General features: G+C 45.3%; 1 long non-coding RNA gene across 1 annotated transcript in view; it reads right to left on the reverse strand.

Moving 5' to 3' along the window:
* The window catches only part of LOC118083001 (uncharacterized), a 47,865-nt gene extending 40,308 nt beyond the window's left edge, over positions 1-7,557 (reverse strand). The window contains exon 1 of the long non-coding RNA XR_009557394.1: positions 7,429-7,557. This is a non-coding gene — a long non-coding RNA (uncharacterized LOC118083001). The remainder of the gene's footprint in view (positions 1-7,428) is intronic.
* Positions 7,558-8,761: the final 1,204 nt, after the last annotated feature.

Raw genomic sequence — 8,761 nt, forward strand, 5'->3', positions numbered from 1 at the left:
TTTGCCAGCTGCTACCCTACCTTGGACACGGGTGGTGCTGTGGGTTAAACCACAGAGCCTAGGGCTTGCTGATCAGAAGGTTGGTGGTTCGAATCCCTGCGATGGGGTGAGCTCCCGTTGCTCGGTCCCAGCTCCTGCCCACCTAGCAGTTCGAAAGCACGTCAAAGTGCAAGTGGATAAATAGGGACCGCTCTGGTGGGAAGGTAAACGGCTTTTCCGTGCACTGCACGGCTTAGTCATGCTGGCCACATGACCTGAAAGCTGTACGCTGGCTCCCTCGGCCAATAGAGCGAGATGAGCGCCGCAACCCCGGAGTCGTCTGCGACTGGACCGAACGGTCAGTGGTCCCTTTACATTTATCCTACCTTGGAAGGTGGTGAATTCTCCTTCACTGAAGGTTTTTAAACAGATGTTGGATGGCCATTAGTCAGGGATTCATTAGCTGCGATTGCTGTACTGCAGGGGGTTGGACTAGATGACCCCCAGGGTCCCTTCCATCTCTACAGTTCTATGATAAAAGCACCCGCAAGCCTCTGCATGACCAAGAGCCCTTAAGAATCATGCTTGCAAGTTCCTTATAGACCTTGTTGCTGAATGTGGAAAACCTGGGTGTGCGGGGGGAAAGGGACACACCAGGGCGGATGGTCCGCAGCTCGAAATCCTTTCCCTTTAATAATGCCTGAAGGGGGGGCTCAAAGTACCCTTTATTTCATTGCCGCTGAAAGGTGTGTTCAAATAGCAGGTGCATTCTGCTATTTGGTTTGGAGCCCCAAACTCTCGTTTCTTTCTCTTGGGCCTCTGCAATTAAATTATGATGATGAGATAAGTTTCATCGCAATTAACTCATCATGTTACTGCTTTTGATCGCTGTATCATAAAAGGCCCTGGTTTGTGAACAGCGGCTGGCTTGTTCTTTGCCATTTCGGAAGGCTAAATGGTCACGTATTGTTATTAAAAAAGAGAGAAAAGAATGGAAGGGGGGGCTCCTTCTCTTGGAAGTTCAGGCAGGGCAGGTGCCCTGATATTTTTTTAAAATGGTTTAAGGTTTCAGACAGAGGAAGGATTTGTACCATAATCATACCCTTTGCATCTCTTCCTCTCCCCACTTCCTGGCCTGATCCAGAGCACAGCCAAGCCATTGTACCTGCATAGTAAAAACCTGATCCAATATTTAAGATGGTGATGCAGAAGGCAGCAATAGGGCTTGGTTCCCGGTCTGTCGGAAGGGCTAGAACAGACAGGGCTTGCACAACATGAATCATAGAATCATAGAGTTGGGAGAGACCACAAGGGCCATCCAGTCCAACCCCCTGCCAAGCAGGAAACACCATCAAAGCATTCTTGACATATGCTTGTCAAGCCTCTGCTTAAAGACCTCCAAAGAAGGAGACTCCACCACACTCCTTGGTAGCAAATTCCACTGCCGAACAGCTCTTACTGTCAGGAAGTTCTTCCTAATGTTTAGGTGGAATCTTCTTTCCTGTAGTTTGAATCCATTGCTCCGTGTCCGCTTCTCTGGAGCAGCAGAAAACAACCTTTCTCCCTCCTCTATATGACATCCTTTTATATATTTGAACATGGCTATCATATCACCCCTCAAACTTCTCTTCTCCAGGCTAAACATTTGGTGTCATCTGCAAACTTGCTCAGGATGCCCTCAAGCCCATCATCCAAGTCATTGATGAAGATGTTGAATAAGACTGGGCCCAAGACAGAACCCTGTGGCACCCCACTAGTCACTACTCTCCAGGATGAGAAGGAGCCATTGATGAGCACCCTTTGGGTTCGGTCATGGAACCTGCCAAGCAGAATCAAGGCTCTTGATAATTAACGTCCTGCTTATGCCACCTGCCTGGGTGTGCAAGGACGTGCTAGAATCCACATTTTAGAGTTGGAGAAGGCCTTGGAATGCAGGAGCTGCAAGCAAGGTGGTCATATCGCATGTCGCCAAATACATAATAACATACCGTCCAACATTTCACCAATGAAAACAGGGACACCCTATTCAACAATAATATTATTAATAATAAGAATTTTATTTATATCCCTCCCATCTGATGGCATTGCCCCAGCCTCTCTGGGTGGCCGCCAACGAAAAACGTAGCAAAACTAAGCAGGGTTGCCTTGAGATATCTTCTAAAGTTTGTACAGTTGTATAGTTACTTATCTCATTGACTCCATATCCTCCCACATTTCTCCGATGAAATTAGGGAGGTCCTAAGGAAAGGCGGGACATTCTGGGATCAAATCAGAAACCAGGACAGCTTCTGTAAATCCAGGACTGTCCCTGGAAAATAGGGACACTTGGAGAGTCTGTAATTTAACTGGCCAGACTGCAGTCTCTTTAGTCTCTCTGGAGACCAGGGAATGTAGCCTTCCTTATCGTATCCCTGGAACCCGTGTTATTTAATTTCAGTTTTTAAAAATCTTGCTTTTTTTGACCCAATTTCTGGCCACTTTATGATGGGGGTTGTAGTTCAACAATTGGAGGGAGGGGAGCGGCAGGTTTTCTCCCTCCCAAATCCATAACTTCACTCTGCTTAAGAAGGAGAGAGCGGCTAAGCACGGTCTGACTGAATCATTTCTCTCTAGCTTTTGTTTCCATCCGTCGCTTCTGTCGACAAACGAAGTGAAAACTCTCCAGTTCAACTTTCATTTGCACTTTATCGATTCAGAGGGCGCGGAGTAGATAATACGAGGACAAGGTTTTTCTTAATGAAAGGGGGGGGAAAACAATTTCAACTCTTTCCAACTTTTCACAGGTGAAATTAGAGGCACCCTTGTCTCATGGACATCTGATGAAGAGGGATGTTGGAAGGCACAGGATGAATAAAAGGAAATATTTCTTCATATACCACATAGTTAAACTACGGTATGGAACTCACTCCCATATTGGGCAAATTCATGGAGAAGAAAGCTACTAGCCGGGATAACTCTGTCCTGCTTCCACGGTTGGAGGCAGTAATACTTCTAAATACTAGCTACTGCAATTCCACCCATAGTATTTTAGGGAGCAACTTCTTTTTTTTTTACATTACTTATTTCTATCGTTTGCATAGTGTTATGTACCGAGGTGAATCCTAGAACAATAGGATCCAGAATGCAGCAGTCTGATTGGTCTGCAGGAGCCACCCAATCCAGCTCCAGGTGGAAGTGATCAGTGACCTGATTGGCCTGCAGGAGCAGCCAATCAGGCTTCTGGAGGAAGTGAACCCGCAACCTGATTGGCCTACAGTAGCAGCCCGGAATTAGCCAATCACACGGGGCCCATTGTATAAATAATGTATATATAGCCGATGTTGGGGAAAGTTTCATTCACTGTTTTACAAGCTGCAATAAAGAGCATGAAATCACTACAGGACTCCGAGTATATTTCACATAGAGTAGTTAAAGATAAATCATGTGTTAAAATATCGTTAATACAGTATAAGCCAACCATCCATTATTAGTGTTTATGTGAGGTTATCCTGTCTTGTGAACCGCTCTGAGATCTTCAGATGAAGGGCAGTATATAAATTTAATTAACAACAACAACAACAACAACATGTTTGTAATCCAGATAGGAAAATATCATGGGAGGAATTCAACATCATGCTAAGGTGATTGATCCATCCACCAGGGAGAGCATTTTGGTTTGCCAGGCAGAACAATTCCTTCCTTCTCCCCCATATGCTGTTCTGGGTTCCTCTCAACTCCCCAAGCCAATTTCAGGAGGCATTGGGGGGGGGGACAGGGAGGGGGGGAAAGAGGGGCGAATCCTGCTTGATAAAGCAGACTTCTCTATACTGTATATGGATTTACTAGAACTTGTAGTTCATTATTCCACTAAACAAACAAACAAACAAACAAACTCTATTTCTCTTTAGGGCTATTTAAAAAAAGTTTTAACGTGCATTTCTGCAAAACTTTGGGTTCCTCCAAGACCACTAAGACCGCCTCCTCCTGTACGTACACTGGAGAGCACTGTTTAGGCTACACAAGGCTCAGTCCTCAGGGAACTGCGTTCACTGATAGAATATATGTCAAAAATCACGAATGGATCAGGTTTCAGTACACTTGTTAGGGCACAACAGCCGCTTGGCACTGGCTAGGTCTATCCATATGGCAAGACGGTCACCATCATGCAAGGCGTCACCTCCAAGAGATGTCAGGAGGGTGGCAGTAAGAAGGCGGGCCTTTTCAGTGGTAGCTCCCTACTTGCACCCAAGGGAGCTCGCTGGACACCAACGCCGACATTTTTTCCAGCACCAGATGACAACATTTTTACTCTTCTAGGGAATTTATGTAGAATTTATGCAGTCGATGCCCATCAATTTGCTTGATGGGAGTTTTGCAATTGATTTTTTTCTTCTTGGTGTGAAGTTTCAGTGTATTTTAGATATAAAGGTAAAGGTAAAGGGACCCCTGACCATTAGGTCCAGTCGTGACCGACTCTGGGGTTGCGCGCTCATCTCGCATTATTGGCCGAGGGAGCCGGCGTATAGCTTCCAGGTCATGTGGCCAGCATGACAAAGCCGCTTCTGGCAAACCAGAGCAGCACATGGAAATGCCGTTTACCTTCCCGCTGTAGCGGTTCCTATTTATCTACTTGCATTTTGACGTGCTTTCGAACTGCTAGGTTGGCAGGAGCTGGGACCAAGCAACGGGAGCTCACCCCGTCACAGGGATTCGAACCTCCAACCTTCTGATCAGCAAGCCCTAGGCTCAGTGGTTTAACCACAGCGCCACCTGGGTTAGATATAGCCTTTTGTTATTGCTGTGAGTTGCTTCAGGATTTTTCTGTGCATTAAATTTAATAAAAAGTAATACTATTATTATTTGGCAAGCATACTTGTTTTTTGTTTTGTTTTCACTTTCAGGGGTCTCTTGAAGACTTCTTTATGTTGGCAACAGTCCGTGACGATGTTTAAAATTAATGTCCTTGGGTAGTCGGTCAACTAAATGATTTATATTGTCTTTAATGGTTTTCGAAATGGTGTTATGCCACTGCACACTGCCCTGATATTTTACGAGAGAGAGGTGTATAACTAATTTTATAAAATAAATAAATACATGAGGATAATAATAGAGTGGGCCATCTACTTATTGGAGATGGAGGGGAATCTGAGGGCTGCTACTCCATAAGTGTGCTTCTGTATTTATAGATATTGGGGGTGGGGATAAATGTCTGCATGCCAAAATACAACTGCCCACTGAGTTTCACTTGGTGACAGTTTCACAAGTGTCCATTCAGAAATCCTTTCTATCCTATTTCTGCATTAAATCAATGGCATTGATTTTTAAAAGTTCACAAAATGCTGTCCGATTTTTAGACGCATTTTACCCCCTCTCGTTTTCCCGAGAAACACGCATTTCTGTAAACATTCGAGCCTGAAATATGCATGTTGCTACTTTTTTTTTTAAAGTAAAGAACTGTATTGCAAAATTCTAGATGTGGGGAAACGGAAATGTGTATTATCCACCCAGGAAACGCAAATTAGGTTGGTTCACTTAGGGAAGCTTTTAATATTTGATGAATTATTGCATTTTAACATTTTGCTGGAAGCAGCCCAGGGTGGCTGGGGAAAGCCAGCCAGATGGGCGGGATATAAATAATAAAATTATTATTATTATTATTATTATTATTATTATTATTATTAAACATGTCCACCAAACCTTGAGCATCTCTACTGTACTCAGATTTTAACTCTAAATGCACATGATAACACACACTGGTTACAGTTGACAATGGCATTGCCAGCATAGGGTTAGAAATAAAAAAAAATGGTTCCTAATATTTCTCACACTAAGAATCTGCCTTACGCTGAGCCAGGCTATTTGTCCATTCAGTTCATCACTGCGAACTCTGACTGGCAGCAGCTTTCCAGGGTCTTAGGCAGTGATGTAGTTCCCATCCCTTTTTCACTCAAGGATCTGTGGCTTTCCAGATGTTACTGAACTCCAGCTCCCATCAGCCCTAGGCAGCCTGGCCAACGGTCAGCGAGGATGGGAATTGTAGTTGAGCAACATTTGTAGAGCCGCAGGGTCTCCCCACATCCTTTTCTTTAACAGGAGGTCAGATGGGATTGAACCAGAGACATTCTTGTAGGCAAGGCATCAGCTCCACCACTCGGCTTTGGCTTAGCTGCCAAGTACAGTGGTGCCGTCTTGCGAATCGTGGTTTCCCATAGGAATGCATTGAAATTTCTTTTTTTGCCCATAGGAACGCATTAATTAAATTTCAATGCATTCCTATGGGAAACCGCGATTCGCAAGATGAATTTTTCGCAAAACGAATTCGTCTTGCGAGTCACCATCAGATGCGTCTTGCGACAAATTCATCTTGCAGGGCATTCGTCTTGCGAGGTACCGTACCACTGTATCCCATTTTTCGGGGGGAACACCCCGATTTTAATCCATTTCCCGCTGTTCTCCCAAATGAAGGAAAATCCTGGAAACCCCCCCCCCCCCGGATTTCCTACCTGCCAGGGAGCCTCCATTTTGGGTGCTGTTCTGCCCATGTGTGGGCACCGGAAATCGGGCAGAGCGGCACCGGAAGTCGCTTCTACGCATGCCCAGCGGCCATCTTGGTGGTGGCCGCATGGCGGCCGCTGTCACCAAGATGGCCACCAGGCATGCGGCCACCACCAAGATGGCCGCCGGGCATGCATAGAAGTGACTTCCGGTGCCGCTCTGCCCGATTTCTGGTGCCTGCACATGGGCAGAGCGGCCCCGGAAGGTGCTTCTACGCAACTTCCGGTGCCGCACCGCTGCTGATCCCGCATTTTTCAGCCGGAGACTTGGCAGGTATGGGCTTTGGTCCTTCCAGAAAAAGCCAAATCAGAGACTTGGAACATGGAAATTTTCCAGGGACAGTTGCCAGAAATTGCGGGCCGTCATGATAACCAGGGACATTTAAAATATGGCATTTATAGTTTGGGCTTTGGCCTAAATGCCTCTTTCTAGCAGAGTTCAAAACAATGCTGTCAATATTATTATTGGAAAGAATTTATGCGGAGCTCATCGGCAATAAAGTTGATGTCAGTAACATATATAAAAACATCTCTCTCTCTTTTTCTGACTACAGATACAGCCCGCCTCCCACAAACATATATTGCACACACAAATAACTGTGTGATGCTGTCAAATAACCCCTCTAATTTTTATGGCACAAGTTTTACCTTTATGAACTAGACAATGAGTCCGATGACTGAAGAACCTCTACTAAAAAAAGGCACAGGGTGCCTTTTGTTTTTTCAGTATGTGCACAAAGAAACCGACAATGAAAATCTGTCTTGCAATTAAAATTACGGTTTGAGGGGGGAAAGGGGGAGATTTCCCAATCTTTTATGAAAGGGTAAAACACCCGACTCAAGATGCAAAGGAAACCCTGAGAAACATTTGCCCGGCTTGACTAACAATGCAGATTTAGCAAGGATTGTTACTTACCTGTTCTTTCCCCTCCTTTTAAACGTTAGCAATTTCTCTAAATCCTCCCTTGCTTGCTTGACTGCTAATACTGACTTGCTGCTCAAACGCCTTGGCGACCTGCTATGTCACATGATAAACTGGAGGAAAATAATGTGAACAAGTTATTAACACTTCAAGGCTGACCCTTCCCTCTTCCCCAGAATGCTTTGGGCCTCCTTATTGATCGGGTCTACGTCGCTTTTTGTCACCTGGGAATTAACAATTTGATGTTTTATTTGACCATTTATCTCTTTAGCCAAACTGTTGCAATCTCTTTGACCTTTTAAAATGTTTATGACAAGGTGTTTGGCTGTTAATTGCTAGACATAAAAGACCGAAAACCCAAGGGTTAGGTCTAATGTCCGTCCTGTGCTGAACACATATCCTTTTGATAAAAGCAAACTGAAGTATTTCTGTCTCTTTTTTGCAAATAAGCTGGAAGAGGAATCCATTTCCAGTCAGTAGATGTATTGATAAACACGGAGAGAAAGAGAATTTGGTGCAATATTTTATTATATTTTCAAAAAATCGATTTATCGCGTTTGTGTCCTGCTATTTCATGTGTGGGGAAATCAACCTGTTTCATTTTTACTTGATCTGGAAGCTTAATTCTACAGTACACTGGCAGAGTCCAGCTCACAGGAAGTAACAATTATTTTGGTTCTGAGGTGGCGAGACCACAGTTGGCTTACTGTCTCCCATTCTGGGCTCCACATTTTAAGGATTTTGACATACTGGGTTTACAGGGAGGTAACTAGGATGCTAAGATGGTAAGAGGGACAATGACCGTTCCCCATATAAAAGGGGTGCGCATTTTGCGCGGTCGCGCGTAGCACCCTAGGAGCCTCAGGCAGCCCCCAGCAGTTCGGAGGCTGGCACCACCTGTGGTCCCGGGCTGGATACCTGTGGTCTCCACCCACACAGCCAGCTGTCCAATCCGGCCATACCTGCCAGGTTGCTGTCAGAGAAATAAGGGACCGGGCCGGAAATAGCAGGCCGGAAGTAGCGCTGCCGCCATTTTGGAACTGGGCGGAGCATGCTCAGGAGTGACTTTTGATGCTGCTTTGCCCAGTTCCAAAATGGCCACCGCGCCAGAAGTTGCACTGCAGCCATTTTGGAACTGGGCAGAGCAGCATCAAAAGTCGCTTCTGAGCATGCTCCGCCCAGTTCCAAAATGGCCGCCACATCAGAATAAACCGGGGGAAAACAAAAAAAATCTGTTTTTTCAGCTAGGAACAGCTGGAAAAATGGGAATTTCCCGGGGAAAACGGGATACTTGGCAGCTATGAATCCGGCCAGGGGAGGTGTTGCC

This window comes from Zootoca vivipara, chromosome 3 (assembly GCF_963506605.1).
Source record: "Zootoca vivipara chromosome 3, rZooViv1.1, whole genome shotgun sequence".
NCBI lineage: Eukaryota > Metazoa > Chordata > Lepidosauria > Squamata > Lacertidae > Zootoca > Zootoca vivipara.